Raw genomic sequence first — 19,727 nt, forward strand, 5'->3', positions numbered from 1 at the left:
CACCCAGGCTGGAGTGCAGTGGTGTAATCATAACTCACTGCACCCTCAAACTTCTGGCTTCAAGCGATCCTCCTTCCTGAGCTGCTGGGATTACAGGCGTGAGCCACGGCTCCTGGCCCTGGAAAATTACTCTCAGTGAGCACCTGCACCTGCATGCCTGGTCATGAATGTCAGCTGCTAACACTCTGGTAGGATGCCTACTCCTTCCTCCCATCCACATACTGTCTATGATTTCCTAGTTTCCTAAGACCTCCTTCTCAATCAGGCCATCTTCCGAGGAGGAGCATCAACTCCTCCAACCTCCCAGGGTGTGCCTTGATACTTCCAAACTCACTGCAAACGTCACTGGCACATGGTATGAAGCAGAGGGGAGGAGGCAGGACACAGAGCACTGGGTGTCACTGGGGAGGCCAAGCTTTCACAGCTTCCTCTGTGATGGTTTCTAATCCTTGCAGGCTCCCGTCATTGGGTCTCTTTCCCTCTGAAAATGGAGGAAATTAGACCAGCTGCCTAAAACATCAACTCTAATGTTCTAGGTTCTAAGATTCTATGGTTAATTTAAGTGAAAGAACCACATTATGGCTGCTGTTTCATCAGCACTGTGAAGACTGTACAAGCCACACCTCAGTATGTTGGCTGACCTTAAAAACACCTTGTCAGTACTTCATATAGGCACTCGAAGTAATTCTAAGTTGCATCTTACTTTTCTTACTTACAATAAAATGTTGCTCTCTGATTATGAAGATTCATACTCCTTAGTATGAATGGTAAAGAATCATTTGTTTTCTCAGTTGGTCATTTCACTTTCAAAAGTATTTAAGAGGCAATTTTTTAAGGGTGATATTTCAAGGTCAACACTTTCTGTGCTTTCTAATTCATTGTATTTGTATCATTCTTCAAAGATCCTTCATATTATCTTTTTAAGCATGACAGAATTGGACTGTCATTTTTAGTTCTCATATGACACATGAATACACTGAGAGTTAGATTAAGTGAACTGTCCTTAGAGCATACGTCTGGCTATCTAGAATGTGATAACTATAAAGGGAGTGGATCTTTTTTATTAGGGTTGGGGGAAAGGTCTGTTTTATTCACTGATGTTTCTAGTGCTTAGAAGAGTGCCTGACACATAGTAGGTGTCAATAAACATTCGTTGACTCAATAAATGAATGAATCTAATTCATGACAGAGCTGGGTCTAGAATTCTCTATTCCCTCAGCCATTGCTCCTTTAGTGCTGACAAGAGTTGTTCTATGTTCTCAAGCGCCCCACATTCCTTTGTCGTTTCTGGATGCACCTGTAGTTGGGTTTGTGAGGCGAGGCCAGTGAGCTTTCCTGGTGAGGTGCCACTGCCACCCCCGCCTCATAGCGACACAGGGGAGGGAAGCAAGGGGTCTGTGGAGGTTGCTCCCGAGAGACTAAAGCTGCTGCCCCCGATTTTCCAAGGACGCCAGTGAGGAAGTCCTGCCTATCCCGCCGCCCGGGCACTGGCCTCACTTTGTCGCAGGAGGGGACCAGGGCTCTGGAGAAGGCCCGGGCCAGCGGCTGGGCGGGGCTCTCCGAGGCTCCCACCTCGCGGTCCCCGCCTGGCGGCCGGCGGCTGCGGCAGAAGGCGGGGCGGTCGTGCTCCCCCTCCCGGACACTGCGGCGGTGGCAGCGCCAGCCCCGCCGCGGCCGCCCACAGGCTCGCGGAGTCGGGCGGGACCTGCGCGGGGCGGGGAGGAGGGGCCGGGGCGGGGCTGCTGCGCTGGGAGCCGGGTGGGGGCGCCGCTCTCAGTCTGGGGCGGGCGCTCGGGCTGCGCGGGCTCTGGGCAGCAGCAGCAGCAGCAGCAGCATCCTCTCTTCCTTTACTTCCCTTCCGCTTCTTTCTCTTCCTTCTCCTTCTTTATCCCCCCCCTCCCCTTCTTCCCCTAACCCTTCCACCCCTCTCCTTCTTCTCCGGAGGGCGCTAAGTCCGTGAGCGGTGGCAGTCGCGACCGCGGGTGCATCCAGTTTCTGCGCCCAGGTAAGAGACCGTCCCCACCTCTGGCTTTATGTAGGGCGCCTCTCCTTTTGCCTCGGTCTCTGAGTAGAAAGGGATAGGAATGGGGAGGGGTTGTGTCTCGTCCTCTGGGACTCGCAGCAGGCAGTCTGGGAGTTGGCCGAGTGGCCAGCCGTGCACCTGGCGGAAGATTCGGGCCTGTGCTCTCCAGGTGTCACTGCGGAGCAGGGGGCCGGACGCTACTGGTACCTGAGCCCTGGCTTCGTGGAAGAGCGAGTGACCTTGTTAGGTACCACTTTGAAACGACTGAAAACTTACGCCTGGTTAGAATACGTGTTTCGAAAGCCGGTATTACCTGAGCTGTGGAAAGAAGGGGAGTGGATTCTACAAAGATAGTGGAAAATAGGAAATCGAGGTAGGGGATTTTTTTGTTCATCCAGCTGCAGAGAACTGCACACTGGCAAGTGAGTGAGTGAGGAAAGCCTTGTCCATTTCAAATCATGTTTTTCTGTAATTCCTTCAGAAACAGCTGGGAGAGGAGGACTGATATTTATAGTTGTAGGAAAATGAAAAATCAATGTCTGGTGGTGTTGGAGGGCGGGGCACGAAGAAATGAGCCTGTTTGAGCTTCCACACAGTCGTTTTTCTTTTTAAACGTTGGGGGTGGACCTCTGAATCTACAGTACATCTATTCTTTTCTTCCTTTTCTTTTTAAAAGGCTTTTTTGGTGGGGAGAGGAGGACTGCAGTGCTGGCTGCCTTCCTTCCCCCACCTCGTCTTTTGTTTAAGGATGGAAATTTCAAGAAAGAGTGTGTGGGGGGCTAGGAGTGGGGAGCTGTATATTTGGCTGTGTATAGGGGGAGGGGTATGGATGGAGTCAGAAAAAAACATCCTTGAAAACTGGAAATTAATATTATTCTGCCTGGCATCGGGACTTCAGGATTTTGTCAGAAAATAAAAAGCTTTCATTAGCAACAAGCCCGTTTGTGACAATTGCTGTGTGCCATCTGTCGTAAGCCTTTAGCACAATGCTTCCAGGACATAGACCCTTTAAAATTGAGTCCGGTGTAAAGGGTTTTTGTTTAAATGCCTAAACACACAAGTATGCACACAAATGTATAATACACTATATACATGTTACAAACGGAAATAGGTACTTAAGAGACTGATTTTTTAAAATTGTATTTGAGGGTTTGGAAATTATGTTGTGAATAAAATCTATAGTGCAAAACAAAAAAAAATTGTTGGGTGGTATATAATTTTGGGTGTGAGGCAAAGGGATTGATGACTGTTGGTAAGGAACTAACTTAAATGGTAAAGATATAATTTATTTTAAAATGATCAGTCTAGAAAAGGAAATGATTGCAAACTGAAATTGAGGTTTGCAGCCACAGTGAGGCGATGGAGAACAAAGCCTTTTATGTGAGCCACATTATGCAAAATGTCCCATGCATGAGCTGCAGGTACCAGCCCAGTTCAAAAGCATAGTTCTTTCACTATGTCATTTCACTGTGGACAATTATGATTTTTTTTGGCAGTCAAATAGATTGAATAAATAGAAGCCTTTTAGAATGCTTTTAATTTTATGCCCAAGGAAAAGATTACAGCCTTTTCCTTGTGTTATAAAGAATATAACACAAAACAGCCCTTTAACCGGGCAATAGGTGTATTTTAATATCCTTATGAATTTGCAAATCATGGATGTTCCAAAAGCCCCAGCCCCATGCACACAAAGAACCCTTCCTTCAAGAAAAAAGGCATTTTTTTCATTCAGTAAGGATTATTATATTTGTGTGTGTGTGTTTATGTTGATTTCCTGGTAATTTCATCTGATTATCATAGGTGTACATCTGCATTCATGATTTGTATATTATCAGAGCCATTGTGGCTTTAGGGTCAGTGGTACATGCTGTTTATCTGTGGTTTATTTAATTTTTCATATTTTACACTTTGCTACAATATTATTTAATGTCCAAAGTTTTCTTTTTTAAAACCATAAGTAGAAAATTGCTTAACACACATCTGAAGATCTAAGTAATTTAAAAATAGTGCTACCTTTTATAAAATAATATTTTAGTTATATTAATTTTATTTTATTTGTTTATCTCCTCTCTTATTTTTTTTTCCCTTTTCTTATCAAATAACCTGTTTCTTTATGGCTGCTTTAGCCTTCTATACTGCCATAGCAGGGCCAGTGTTTTCAAGAATTTTGAATTTAGGATTGTTCATTCTCTGCAGCACCTCTCAGGATGACTTGTTTACAGCACCTTCTCAGGGAGGAGAGAGGGAAAGAATGTGCTGAAAGAGCATGACCCAGTGAAACTGGCACAGCCATTACCTCATCCTAGTAGGTACTTCAGATTCATTGAGAGAGCAGGCATCCTCTCAGTGGAAACCAAACACCAGGAGCACACCCATCTCAGGGCAAAAGGCTTTCTCTTCCCATAGCAGCCTTTACTAATGTCGTTCCACTGAGGTTAAAGGGATATTTTCTCTTTTATGTATTCCTTTTCAGGGATCTTGAACTTGGTTAGAAATATGTAGCCAGAAATGAAACTTGGCACAGAATCCTCTAAGCCTGAAGGAATAATTTCATTCCTTTACCCCTTTTGGTTTAAACCAGTTCGCAAATTTTCTAAACATCAGAAGAGAAAAGGAAGAAAAATGTTGGTGTATTTTTCTGTATTTTTTTTATCACACACACATATTTTGTATTGAATTTTACTAGTAGTTAGACAACAGACTGGACATGCTATTAACAAATATAGTTGCACTGTTGGCATTTTAAAAAATCATTATTACATTTGCTTATAGGACAATAGGTGCATCCTTCAATGATTCATTGATGTCCATTTGAGACTGACCATATGAAGCTGACTTGGGTATTTTAGTATTCAAGTTGGTAACTCTGATTATTGAATCCTTTCAATACTTAATTTCCTCTTAACAGATTAAGATAAAGAATCTGAAATAACAGTTACAGTAGAAGATAACACCACCCCCAGATCAATACTATCCTCCTTAATGCTAAAAGTAGTCACTTTAGGTAAGTCATTAGTAAATGCATGAACCTGAAGATAACAGTTTTGAAACAATCTCAAATTTTTTTGTCTCTGTTATAGATTAGTTAAAGATACTAATAAACTCTGAGTCATATCTGATTCTCTCAGATATATCAAGTCTTTTTGCTACTTTAATTATCTCTTTACTATTGCCATTACCTTTATCTACTTAATCTAGACCTTTTCATGTAAGGGCTGTATTTTGATCATTTTACCATATTTTCCCTCCCTTCACATCATTCTTTTTAATTCGATATTTGGATGTTAGACTTACTGTTCTCTGGCTATTTTGGTTTCAGTAATGTTACTCTCTTGATACAAATTTAGCCTTTATTTTTCATTGAGGAGAGCACTTATTACCATTTATGTATGTATTTATTCATTATGAGAAACAACTTTTGATATTCTCAGTTTTCAATTGCAGAAAATGATTCTAGGCACCAAAAGCAGTTAAAAGGCTGCAAATTAATATGTAGTACACAAAAGGCCAAAGTCAAGGGAGAGAGTCTGTATGCAGGTTTGGGTGGGTGGGTGGGTGTAGAGGAAGATGTGGAATGAAAGCAAATTCTCAGCTATTAAAAGCTGTCCATGCAGGGTAGAGATGAGTCTTTTTGTCTAAGAGGGTGAAGAAGGAATAAATGTTTTGTTTTTCTCTTTCAACATATTTTGTCCCCATCCCTCCCCTGTCATGTCTTTGAACTAAGGCCATGGTGCTTCCTTATCAAAATTATACAGTATGTTTATTGGAAGGAGTTTTACAGTGAATTAGGTGAATTCAGAATTTTAAAATGATGTGAACACAATTAGATGAATTTTTATGAAAAACACTTTGAATCTAACCTTTGATCTTTCATGCTCAAGACATAAACTTTCCTTTGAATGGTAGTACTTTAACTGTAATACATTTTACTTAAACATTTCAGTAAAATTCTTTGGAAAGTTAGACAAAATAAAGAGCTCAGGATCCTCTTTCAGTCTATTGTTAAGTTTATATTGTGGAAGTTGGGGAAAGTTTTAGACAATTTGTTTTCCATTAAAATACACACTAGAGGGGGCAAATTTCTTCTTTCTTTTTTTTTTCTTTTTGTTATGTTAATGAGCAAATAATTTACTTTTAAGATCACATACCTTGACTTTTTTCTTTCCTTTTTTGTCTTCTTTCTTTCCATTCTTCCCTTTCCCTTTTCTTCTTTTCTTCTTTACTTAGATTGCTCCTTCCTTTCAGTTTGTATTGGCAAAATAAACATTGGTCTTTAGAAAATGAAATTATAGCCTGATATTCTTATTGAAATTTATTTTTCATTATATTTATATTTCTCATTTAACATGAAGTTTTATGCTAACTTCTCCTCCTTCTCAAGGCTCCATCCCTATCTTGGTCCTTTCTTTGAACTTGGCTTTTATATCCCCTAGGCTTCAACAGTTTTTTCCTTGTATACCAATCTTTCATAATGCTTTGTACCTCAAAAACACCTTTAAAAATCAGGAAGAAAAGTTACTACCCTATTTCTCCCCATTAGTTTGTATCCAAGTTTATTCAGGTTCCCTTAGGTTACAGGTAGTTGCTCACCTCAATGTGTCCTCATTAGCCTTCTTTGAATTACTTCAAAGACATTTTCAGACAAAAATAATACATGTATACAACGAATTATTTTAAATAAAAAATTTGGCTAGCCAACTGACTTTTTATTATTTTGTTCATCAGACACTATAAAACATGATTCAACTATTTTTTTTTTTAACTTAACTAGTGAAGTTACTATGTGTCAGGCAGTCCATTGTCTTTATGTTAGTTAACTAATTCCACTAATGTATACCTATTAAGTGGAGTATGAACTACTCTATGAGCAATCAGTAAATGTTGAACTAAACTAATTTAATTTTAAGTAAAATATTCCTAATTACATTTCTCTGTATAGCATCATCATTAGCCATCTTAATCTACCTCAAAAATGACCATAAAATACAGTGCTTGAATATCATGAGTATATTTCATCGCTTAACTGTCTAGGTCCTTTACAGTTAAAGCAAACTCACAATATACAAACTGACTCTATTTCAGACAAAACAATCATTTCAATATGAACCCTTTACATTTATTTAAGTAGTAATGGATTTTAGGTGGCTACTACATTGCATTATAACAATTTAAAAGTACAACATTGTGTTGTTAATGCATGGTGCTGAAATTATATAATGAATTGGCATGAGAAAGTGTTTATCAATTTTAGAATGAATAATATGGTATCATTTTGATTGGTATTAAGGCAATTAAATAATGCTCAGCTTTGACATTTTACTATTTTATTTGAGTATTGTACCTCTCAAATTTGTAATTTACTCTTCCCTTAAGAGTTTACCATTTTGAGCAAAATAATGTATTAAATAATAGTCTGCCTATTTTTTATTGTTGTTTATATGATATACTACGTCCTTTTGGCCCACTTTGAAAAACAAGCAAAAAAGTTTTTAGGATTCAGTTATTCATTCTTTTTATCTGAATATGTCATCTAGTATAGCCAGGAAAATATTTGATTCTTTAATTTGCTACATAAACTTATTTATTGTTTGAACAAAATTTTCAATCTGTAGCATACAATTTCTTTACTTAGTGGATGACAACATAGAATTACAATACTTGTAACAACTTCTCAGACTGCTAATTTTGTCTGCCTGGTGTTTCACAAGGGCTAACATGATGGTGGCAGTGGTGGTATTTGCGTGTTTGTGTATAATTACTTTCTAAGATAGAGTTAGACTTTTATATATTTACTCTTTTCATAGGTGGAATCAATTATTGTGCAATCAGTTGATTCCACATGAGAACAATTGGTATTAAATACAATTTAATAGGGAAAACAATGACCAAGTATTTATTAATGAAATCAAATTAGATTAATATTAAAGTATCGCTGTATTTTTCTGTTTGGATTAAGATAGTCCAGATTCCATTGTTCATTATTGAAATCAAATGGTAAAGCTAAATCTTGTGCTCAAAATTAAAGCATCTCCATGTTGAGCAAAATGTCCTAAGTTGGAATACTGGCTACTTAAATGTATCTTTTAAGAAGTTCAGGTGACACTGCTTTTACATGGAAAATCCCCTTTATCTTCACTTAAACATCAGAAACCAGGACTGATGAAACTTTTAAGAATTTTGCTGCTGGGAAAACATAAAATACTAAGCATCTACTGAAACCTGAATCTCTTATAAAACAACCAAGTGACTATGATCTAGGATTTATTTAAAAGATCTTTGGCCACTGTATCTCAGACTAAAGTTTTGCCTCATTCGGGATGAAGATTATTATAGAGCACTGAGTGGCCTTTGGTGAAACTGAACAGTTTTTTTCATTTGTTTAAGTTCTTATAGCTTTAAAACTCAGTCACGAATTTCATGCTTTTTCTTCTTTTGTCTTCAGTAGCACCGTATTGAGAGTGGTCAGTATCAGAATTGGCAGTATGAAGCTTTGTACAATCCTGGACATTCTTACTGCCTTATTTAGTCCCTTCCCAAATGGTATCATGAGTGTATTAATAGGAATCCAAAGTTCTCCATTAAAAAAATGGTATTTAAAATGGATAAACTGATTTTTAATAAAATCTTTTTATTCCTAACATATTTATAATTTATGTAATGGATAGCTTTTTGTAGCCCTGTTAATTACTGGACTTAGAAGGACTGTGTGTTTACATATCTGGAAATATTTAAAATGCTATTAAATGCATTCTTTTTATAATTAGTTAATTATTTTTTACATTTACAAATGAGAGTTACAAATATGTTCTTTATTTCTGTGCCTCTGCCCCATCACTGAAAAGGCATCAATTCTCAAGACTTGCTATTTATATTTGAATTAGAGGATGTTTGATGGGGAAAAGAGACTATCAAGAGCAAATGTTGTGAACCTGTGGAATACATATAAGTAAACTGGGACAGTGACCATTTAAGTGACTTTCCTTATCTAGTTGGTAGGGGAAGCAGGCCTGAGACTCAATAATTCAGGCTCAAACTCAGTGCTTGGTAAGAGGTGTCACTGAAGACACATCTCATTCGGACTGCCATTCCCAATTCTGATTATATTTCTGTTCTCTGAGCTGAGGGTGGAGTGAGGTGGCAGTCATACCTGCCCAACTTTGTGACTCAACTGTGACTTTCACATGGATATAAAAGAGGGAGGGGCTCGGAATTCTAGGGTCATTCCAACCAGCTACATGCCAGCTACACTACTGTAAGCACTGAGACTAAATCTGATCCAGGAAACACTTACAAAGCTACTGCTCCAGGGCCATTCCTGTGGTTTGGATCTCTCAGGGTAGTAGTTTAAACTCTGGGGATGTGTGCCCAGACTTGGAAAGCCAATGAGCTTTTCTGTGAGCTTGAACTATCCATACTGATGCCTCCAGACTGATTTGAGTCTGTGTTTAAACTTGGCTCAACATATAAGGGGAATCCAACAAAAATAGGCAGGTTGAAACTTTTTTCTCATCTGTAATGCCATTAAATTTTCTTAAAATTGCTTTCCTTTTGTGTTTCCCCCAGATTTAACATTTTTAGCTGAGAGGAAGTGAGCTAGGAAGGCTGTGGGCCTCTGTGTTTGTGCCTGTTTTCCACTTACCTTCCTACTCTTATGTGCCTTCCTGTTTCTCTGCCTACAGTGCTCTGTCCCTCTTGGTTGTTGTTGTTGTTGTTGTTGTTTGCTTTTTCCAAGACTGTATATTAAATAAGAATTGGGTGTTGCTGCGGTTCCTGTGTTCAGCAGAGCTTCACCTGCACCCATGCTACTTAAGCATTATGGAATCTTTAGTTGACAAATACTTGAAAGCCATGAAAAACATCTTAAAGGAAAGATATTAAGTAGAAATTGTGCTTAAATATTAAGGAGAAACATATTCCTGGTCACCGAAAACTGAAACCATACCACTATCGGCAGAGTGAAATAATTCTAATGCCACCGTTCTGTTAGAAAATTCCGTTTAGTATGTCTTAATTCTCTAGATGAACTTGTCTAATCATCCATCAGAATCAGAGTGACTGTTTTATCACTGAGTAGATAGAACAGAGTTTCTTATGATTTCCATATACATTGATGAAAAATGGGTTGTGCATATTGTCTTCCTCTGAAGTGTTTTTATGTGGTACAGGGAATAAAACCACCTTAATTGTATATCAAGAGCCAACACATATAAATGCAGATCTCTTAAAGTAAGATATTTCATACTCTTCTTAGTTTATTTTATTTGGTGGTCTGAAATTTAAATAATCTGTAAAGAATTAAGATAATGCCTTTTAGAACATAATGTTCTTACTTGGGAGGGATTCACTGTCTCTTCTACTTGAATATCAAGCTAGTGTGTCCTTTCTTAGATCATAGCCCATGGTTCATTCACTTATTTATTTAACACATGGTTATTAGGTTCCTAATATTTAGCAGGCACCTTTCTGAATGTGGAGAATATCAGAAGAAACCACATAAATTCCTGTCCTCATGGAGCTAACATTCTAGCAGCAGGAGACAGACATTAACAAGTAAAATAATAAATGAACATTTCAGACGCAAATAAATGCTGTAGGGAATATACAATAAACATATATAATAGAGCTTGTCTGTGGCGGGATAGGCTGCCTGTGGAGGCATGAGTGATGAGAAGTAGCAAGCCATAGTAGGACCCGGAGGAAAAGCTTTCAAGTGAGAGAGAATAGCCTCAAAGCAGGAAGAAGCTTGGTATATTTGGAAAGCAGAAAGACAAATGGCGCTGGAGTCCAACAGACATGGTAGAGGATACTGGGACATTTAGGTCAGAACAGAAGGCAGGTACCAGGCCTTTTGACCCCGATAAGGAGTTTGTCTTTTATTTAACTTGCACTGCCCTGTAATTTTTGAGGTTGTTAAAAGCAGAATTTTTTTAGAATCTCATAAAAGCTTTGAAAGATTAATTATATCTTCTAAATTCCTCTAGATATATCTGTATCTTATTTGCTAATGTGTTAAATCACAAGAGAGAAATAATTTAGAAAATCAGAAATCAATGGTGGAAACAAGAGTTGACTTTTGGTAAACTGTTCTTATCTAATGCTGTAATGTAACTCAAACTGTCATTTTTTTTTGGCTGTTGGTGAGTTACATGCATAATTAATTTTAATCACTTGTAGTCTCTTTGTACCCCAAACCAAGCTTTTCAAAATAATCTTAACAGAAAAGTACAAATTCATGTTTGAGGGAAGTAGTCAAAAAAAAATTCCATTCTCAATATGAATGTGTCCTTTGGCTATTTCCCCACAGCAGATTTAGTTGTACACAAGGTTAGGTGCCAAGCAAGAACCAACATTAAATAACAGTATAACACACATTTTGCTTCTTAGAGACAATGGTCTAAATCTCCTGAGAATTTGGTAAGTGAGCTGATGCAGTTTCATGATAATCTTGAATCATGTATGAGATTAATAAACAGTGTACCTCTTTATGCATATATTGCTTATACTAAAATATTTAATGTACTTTTCAGATATTTATGGACTTAGTGTAATGCTCTATTGAGTTTAGCTTTAAATACAGTTTGCAGACATTTGATTTATTGTACTTTTGTCATGGTTCAAAGCTGTTTACTCTTTTCCTAAGCATGCCCTCAATAAACAAAATTATTATTTTTTTATTTTGTCATATTATAATAGTTACTGGACATTTCCAAAATATCACATAATTTAGGAGAAATTAATATTTTTATTTTATAATGGGGTATTTAATTATTGTTGATTTTTGTTTAAGGTTCTTTCCTTGACTTCTGTTTTATCTTTAGGATTATTTTTATTATGTAAATTACTTTAATGTGGAACCATTCGATATAGGGATCTTCCAGACTTGCAGTTACTGAAATGTTAAAAATATGGGACAAGCATGGTTACTCATGCCTATAATCCTAGCATTTTAGGAGTCTGAGGCAAGAGTTCAAGACAAGCCTAAGCAACATAGTCAGACCCCAAATCTACAAAATAATTTTTTTTTTAATTAGCCAGGTGTGATAGTGCATGTCTGTAGTCCTAGCTATTCAGGAGACTAAAGTGAAAGGATTGCTTGAACCATAGAGTTTAAGGCTGCAGTGAGCTATGATCGTGCCACTGTACTCCAGCCTGCATGACAGAGCCAGATCCTCTCTCTCTCTATATATATATATACACATATATATATTTTATATATATATGTTTTATATATATATAAAGCAAATCAACAAATAATTCAAATATATTTTAAAGTCTGAATAGTATTCTTGGAATTATATCCAAAATGTGGGCTTTTTAATATTGAGATATTACTAAGCATCAAATATAAATTAAAATGTATTTCAAAGGATTAATGAAAGAGCTTTAAAAAGAATCAGAAAAGTAATTAATTTCTGCTATATAGACAACCCTGCTTGTGCTATAGAATATCAAATATACAGCATATTGTTCTCCTCTAGTTGACAGTCACTAGTGATATAAGACATAAAACTAGTATTAAAAATAATATAATTTACAACAATATTAATGGTAAAAAAAAAAGTATGTCTTATAAGTGCTAGCACATTCAGAGGAGGGAGTGTCATTGCCATGTGCAGAAGTGAAACACATTATGTCGGAAGTAGCATGAGTGTGTGTAGGTTTGGAAAAGCACTAGATAGGACAATAGCAATAGCAAAGGCACTGAGGTGACAGTGAGCAAAGCAAACCAGATTGCATGTAATAGAGGGTTCCTTTTGGAGAACAGTTGCCTGTGTGGGTGGTGCTGGATTTGTAGAGGTCCTTAGTAAGAGATTTGGTTTCATTGTAAGGCCACTGGCATCAGTGAAGGATTTTTGACCTGGGAAATGGCATGAGGAATGTGATATATTCAGATTAGCAAGAAAAATTTGGGGAAAGATAGTGGCCTGCCTAGAATTTCTACATATGGTGTAGCATAGAGACATCAAACTGCTTAGACTGGGAAACTAAGGGACTTTTTTGGAAATTTTGGTTACAGACATTTTCACATACAATTAAGAAAATATCAACACTAAAGAATGGGATTGTGTGATGCTGGTGTAGATGGGTGAGAGTTAGAAGCCATGCAGAAATGTAGTCAGTCAGTCAGTGAATAATATAGGCTTCTATTTGGGTTATGTCACGTGCATGCCAAATATATATATACTGGCCTTGGAAAATAAAGCAAAAGAACAAAGGTTAATTTCTATTTGATTCCTTCTAATTTCTGTGTCTTAATGGAAATAGACTTCATGACTTCACAGATTAAGTTAGTAAGCAGTTTTTGAAAATCAGTTATATGTGTGTATATGTATGTTAACAAATTGTCTTTCAGAAGATTACAAACACATTCTTGTTAGATATTTATTTCTAATTTTAAAGATTTGCATTAAGACATATTAATATTTTTATAGTTAATGTACTGTGGTAGAGATTGGCAAGCTATTTTATCAAAGGGCCAGAGACAAAATTTTTAGGCTTTGTGGGCCACGTATAGTCTCTATTACAATTACTCAGCTCTGCTGTTGTAGAAAGAAAGCAGCCACAAACAATAAACCGTTCTTATCATGTTCCAATAAAATTTTATTACTAAAAACAAGTGACAGTCCCATTTGACCTTCAGACTGTATTTTGTCAACCCCTGGCATATGTTGTCGTGGTTGAACATGAATCCAGAAAATGGCTTTGAAATTATAAAAAACATACTGTTAAAAGATAACAAATACATGAAGACTATGTGAAGACAATAGTTAATATATTTCCCTTTATGAAGTCCCATGGATCGAATCTTTAGATTTCTCTCAAGTCAGAGCATGTTAGATACTGGAGACTCTTTACTAAGCCAATAGCTTGGTTTTGGAATCAGTGTTTGTGACGTTGATTTTGTCTCCATTTTTTTCTTGGCTTCTAGTAATCTCAGAATAAAATCGTGTCCCCCTTCAAGTAACTGTGTAGAATCTTTAGTAGACATTTCATACACTAACATTTTCATGCATCATTTTCTTATGATTTCTCTTTATCCTAATTTTGTTGACTCTTTTTATTAAAAGGTAAAATGTAAATCAAACTACATTCTGTATTTTCATCAGAGATCTACTTTTAATGAAAGTCTGTGACCAGAACAATATTCACTTTTCAGAAGGAAAAGATGGCATGGCCTTTCAATCATATTGTACTATCAAATTAGGACAGATTGCATTGTTCTTGTTCAGTTTTCACAACTGAAATCATTTTCTCAAAAATAAATTATAATGTGTGTGTGAATATGCTGTTGGAGGACATTTGTTAAATCTGTTACCCTTGCACTTAAAAAAAATGGGGTGGATTTGTTGCTTCTGAACCTTTCACTGTTTGTTATCACAAATGTCTTTTAAACAGTTTTTCAGCCTTCTCAACTTTAGTGGTCCTGGTAGGAAGATGCTAAGACCCAGACATTTTGTCTTATAAGTGCACGGTCATGAAAATATTCTGATAATTAGAATTTAGATATGTAAGCACTATTCTGTCTCTCTCCAGAATGCCACATGAGGTTTTCTCATTCAAACTGAAATCTGGGACTTACAGTATAACTGTGAATTTTGATTTTGTTTTGTTTTACATATTCTCATGTGAAATTGTACTGTTGCCTTCTAATTTCGGTAATAGGTAGATATTGTGGATACACTGGAATTAGAATTAAATAATTGGCCTAATTTTAACTGTCCTATTAAATCGATAGTGAGATGGTTTGACTCTTCCAGAAATGACATGATGGACAAGAGAGCTCCTCATGTGACCATTAGCCCGAAAACAAAAAATTACTAATTAGCTGTGACTTGATAATGATTCTTAGACATAATCAATGGGAGTGTCAAGGGAAATGGCAATATTCTTCTTTAAAAGTTAAGAAAAATAGAAGAATACTGTACAAAAATACATAAGTTAGAAAGTTCTTGGTTGTCAGATAGTTAGTGGTTTGTTCCCCCTTATCAGGACTTGTATTTGAGATAAGTCATGCCCCTGTAATCATCTTGCATTGTTTAAAGTCACAGAGAATTAGAAATGTAACAAGTTGCATTTCAACCAGATGTGGAACATAGACAACACCTTGAGTGATGAGCCATAGGTATAGTCAGAGCCAGATTTCAACAAATATTATTGCCTAGGTGCAATTGCAAGGAAAGTACAATAGGCATGAGACTGTACTATTGTTATGGTAGTGAAATGTATGAAGTATCTCAAATATTAGCAAGAGGTTAGATTAAGCTAAGTTAGTCAAAATGAAAAGATGGTGTTGTACTTTGCTAAAGTGAGTTCAATTTTATTTTCCCATGGCAAAGAAAAAAATTCATATTTTATTATACATATCAGATACTTATGGAAACAGTCTGTAGATAAGGATGTGGATGTAAATGGAGTATGAATATTTAACCTTGAGAATATTATTTTTATTATTTTAAAATAATTATTTCAAGGTATAAATTGCTTAGGGTTCCTGTATTATGCTGGGTTATTTTTTGCATTACAAAATATTTCAAAAACATGAGAGCAGCCACTGGAAACTTTGTGATGAATTAAATATTCATGACTTTGTATCTTGTGATTAAAACATAGTTTATTGTGTAAATAACTCCACCGATTTTATTCAGCATCCTTTTTCTGGGAATATAATTAGGAAAAGACATTGAACAATTGCAGTTGCCTTTCTCAAAATATTATGCACCTTCTTAAACCTGCAGAGAAGATTCTATATGTCTATGGAGAATCTACTCTCACCATTGAGCTGAGGAGCCCTGGTTTAGGCCAAGGCACATCTGGAAAATGCTTCTCCTTAGAAAAGTACTATTGGCTTAAACAGAGTGGCACCACTTATTCATGCCATTTCTGGACTCATGTCAGCATCCTCAGGATGGAATGAAAAGTAACCTTACGGTGACATGGCTCTCTGGTGGTCAGATTTGCTGTTACATATCATCTTCATAAAATCTAGGTATACATATATTCAAAACACAGACAATATTTCAAATTTTGGGATAACTATATTATATTATTATTTATAATATAATCTAATAATAGAATAAAATAGATCTCCTGTTGGAAAAATCCAAACTCTAATAAAAATTTCATTTTGCTCTTAAAAATAACATATTGATATTTATTCGGTTGCCATTTAACTGCATAAAAATTTGTAAGTTAGACATTTGAAGTTATACATGAACAGTTTAATGCCTCCTTATTGATGGTATATAAATAAAGTTTCTTCTCTATTTCTGAGGTTGGAGAGAATAAAATGGAGAACAAAGAAGGGTATCATATGGTGATCGCTTTGTATAACTCCAGTTTGACTGAGTGCTGTTATTTCTGTGTACCCACATTGCTGCTCTGTTTTGTCATTTATAAGATTATATATTTGATTACCTAATTCCATGACTACATGTGATTGCTAAGGTCCACATTTATTAATACCTATACTTCTTTGAACAAGATGCCTAATATGTGTGTGTGTATAAATGTGTACATATATATAATTTACAAAGGACAACTTTGCATAGACTCATAAAGGAAGTACTGAAAAAAAATCTAAGTTGAAACTAAAACTATGACTTTCTTGGCCCTTGTTTCAGTATTTTTAAGGTGAGGATAATTACCAAAGATCTCTTGATTTTTTTGTTTTGTTTTATTTTTGCTTCACATCTAAGAATCTGGAAGTCAAATTAAAGCTATCTTTTAGGGCAAAGACTTATTGTTTCTCAGGAAGTGAGGGAGAGTGAACAAAATACTCTATATGCCACAATTGTAGCTCCATAGAAAAAGGCAATGTCAACAGTTTTACCCTACATAAGAGATGCTGATCACTTATTGGTCACATTAGCCATTTGAGAACAGTTAGAAAGTAAGCAACTGTCACCCTTTATAAAATTGTATAAAGTTTATACAATTTTATGTCGATGTTACGTTATCCCAGTGCTTGGTACTGGGATATACAACATGAATAGATGTAGACAAAGAACTGAATTTATCTGGAGGAGAATGTAAATAAAATAACATCTTACTGACTCCTATTTATTTATGGTTTTATTGTCCACACAATAACTTTAAAAAAATCATGATAAGTTACAAACTGTTCTATTACACTGTGTTTAGATTTATCACTCTATATCATTGTATAGGCCACATAATTTTTATGGAATAGTTCACTTTTTAAATATTTATCCTTGAAACATTCACTAATTTCAGTTTTGAAGTAGTGAACAAGACACCATAGTCACTACATAATTTTTGTTTCCTTGTTTATACAGTATCTGCAATATTTCATTCTCTTATTCACCATGATATCCCAGTTGTGTCTATGAAGGGAATGGTCAATAAGTATTTTTGAGTAAATGAATGAAAAGTTTTAGAGACACAAGCTTAGAATCCCAAAAGATTTAACAAAACTTGTTTCATCCTATACCAAAAAGGAAATGGTGAGTACTTTTGGAGAAAATAAGATTTGAAAGACTCAACACTGTCTGAAGAAAAAGAAACCTCATTCATTTGTCTAAAATATCCAATTTTTACCTTTGACACAGAAATTCTTACAACACCGCCCTCTTATTGAGTCCTTGAGAAAGTCATTTGACCCTCTGGGCCTTAGTTTTCTAATAAAATAAGGGGATAAATTTGTCTCCAAGACTGCTTCTGTTTTATGGTTAATTGGAAGAGCATTGCATTAATTCACACTTTTATACAAATCAGTCATCTTAGCTACATGTTTGCTCAAAAAAGACTGCAGTAGTTGGAATGCTGGACAGGTAAGTTTTTTTTTGTTTGTTTGTTTTAATTAGGGAAATCTGAATGTCAAAAAGGAAGGTTGGAATTATAAGGCACCTTTCAGAGGAAACAAATCTATCCATAGTGAACACTTACTTTATATTCAGCAAGTGTTTATTAAGAACCAGTTATGAGTTTCCTACTGTGATGAGCCATGTTAGCAGCACAAAGTAAAAGACAATCCCACATCCTTGCCCTCCTGAAGCCTGTTACCCAGTTGAAGTCAGCCACCTCACATCCTTTTGGCAACTAAACAGACTATAAATAAATGCTTATCATATCACTAATTTACATTTTTAAAAGTCCTTGGGGGAGGAAGCATACATGTGATACACTTAAATAAGAGCCCAGTCATAATTATAGTTGTGTGCTAAAATCATCATTTATGGTCATGTATAAAAATGATGATTCTAATGCATAACCATGTAAATAATGATACAAGTAATCAAAGCTGTTGGAAAGATGAGACTGAGGCAAAGCTTTGGGAAAAGACAGATACAACTTTACATTCTTTGTAGATTATATTCACCCTTCCTGTAGCTGGTGTGGATTTTTAAAAGAATAAAAAATCTTTTTGAAAAAAATAATTTGCAGTAGAAAGGCAACAAGGTTGTTTTTCTTCACTAATGTACATAATACCACGTTTTATTTCTTTAGGCGGTTAAGTCTTAAAACAATTCATCAGGCATATGGATAAAACATTACTCATAAATCCTTTAAATTTTTTGTTATATACAGATGATCTACAAATGTCTATTTAAATTCTCTGAGAATGTCTTCTACTTCAAATGTAAGTCCTTTGGAGGACATGATGCTTTGGAAAAGAAAGGAAAAAGGAGGTATCCCCAAAGGATTTATTGTACTGCTTTTCAAAGTGGAGGCCAGCTGTTTTTGGAACTAGAATTAAAATGTAAATTATCAAAGGGAAATAATGAGAGCCATTCCTTTTAAACAATGCCCAGTGCAATCAGAGTAAGAAAAGGATTTAGGGAGATTTCCTACTATGCACAAGTCACGAATGATGAAGTGAAAGGCTGGGAGGGAAGTGATTTGCAAGGAACTAAGTGAACACAACCCACTGATTGTCTAGGACACTTAGAAGTTGAATTAATCGAGGAACAGACCTTCAGTTCTGCTGGGCCTGAATCCAAATCACAAGATAACTGTGCATGGAACTTAGGAAGTTACTACATTAGTACTATAGCAGGACTGTAAATGGAACTACAGTGCTGGCATGAGTTGCATTTCAATTCATGTGGTTTTTTAATCAAAACAGAGGTCTTTTAGTACAATGTAGTCAGTCAGTGCCACATGGGAACAAAACAGAAAGATTATACATGTTTCCTCAGGATTGTCTATATTAATTATTGGACAAACACCCATGAAAGCTTTTAAATTTGAGGATCTTCACAAATAAATTAGTTTTTATTATGTTTTTCTACAAATTTAAGCACTTCAGAAAGGCCCAAATGTTCTAACCAGGGCTACATACATAGAGTATACTCATTTAACTATTTCTATTAAGTCCTAATATTTAATGTCAATCAGATGTCATAGTTATGTGATGAGGAAATAAAATGATGAGGAAAGGAAAAAATGTAGATATATTGATTTGTAATTGGATTTTACACAAGTAAACCACTAAGTTGAGGGAGCAAAAGAACTTTAACCTCAAAAATTTGGGGGGTCTAGGGGCCCCCAAGACATTAGTCAATGATTTTGCCTTTTTGTATGGGCTGGTGAACAATTTCTGTAGTGTCCAAATGACTAAAGATCAGATTGCAGTTAATGACTGAAATAATAAGGAATTTTATTAGCAAATAAATGTTTAATTATCAGCTTAAATTTTGGCATTATCTCCTCATCCTCTACCTCCAGTATTTTATTAAGGTCC

The 19,727-nt window shown here is 35.8% G+C and overlaps 1 protein-coding gene across 15 annotated transcripts in view; it reads left to right on the forward strand.

Annotated features, from left to right (window-relative positions):
* Positions 1 to 1,732: 1,732 nt before the first annotated feature.
* MAP2 (microtubule associated protein 2) overlaps positions 1,733 to 19,727 on the forward strand; it is a 308,386-nt gene continuing 290,391 nt past the window's right edge. For 8 of the 15 annotated variants that reach the window (XM_054549727.2, XM_054549730.2, XM_063713016.1 and 5 more), the window contains exon 1: positions 1,765 to 2,005. The gene's annotated coding sequence lies outside the window, so the exon portion shown is untranslated. Of the gene's footprint in view, positions 2,006 to 19,727 lie in introns of all 15 variants that reach the window. The other 7 variants (XM_024243393.3, XM_054549726.2, XM_063713018.1 and 4 more) reach the window with 4 other exon arrangements.

The sequence above is a fragment of the Pongo abelii genome, chromosome 11 (assembly GCF_028885655.2).
Source record: "Pongo abelii isolate AG06213 chromosome 11, NHGRI_mPonAbe1-v2.0_pri, whole genome shotgun sequence".
NCBI lineage: Eukaryota > Metazoa > Chordata > Mammalia > Primates > Hominidae > Pongo > Pongo abelii.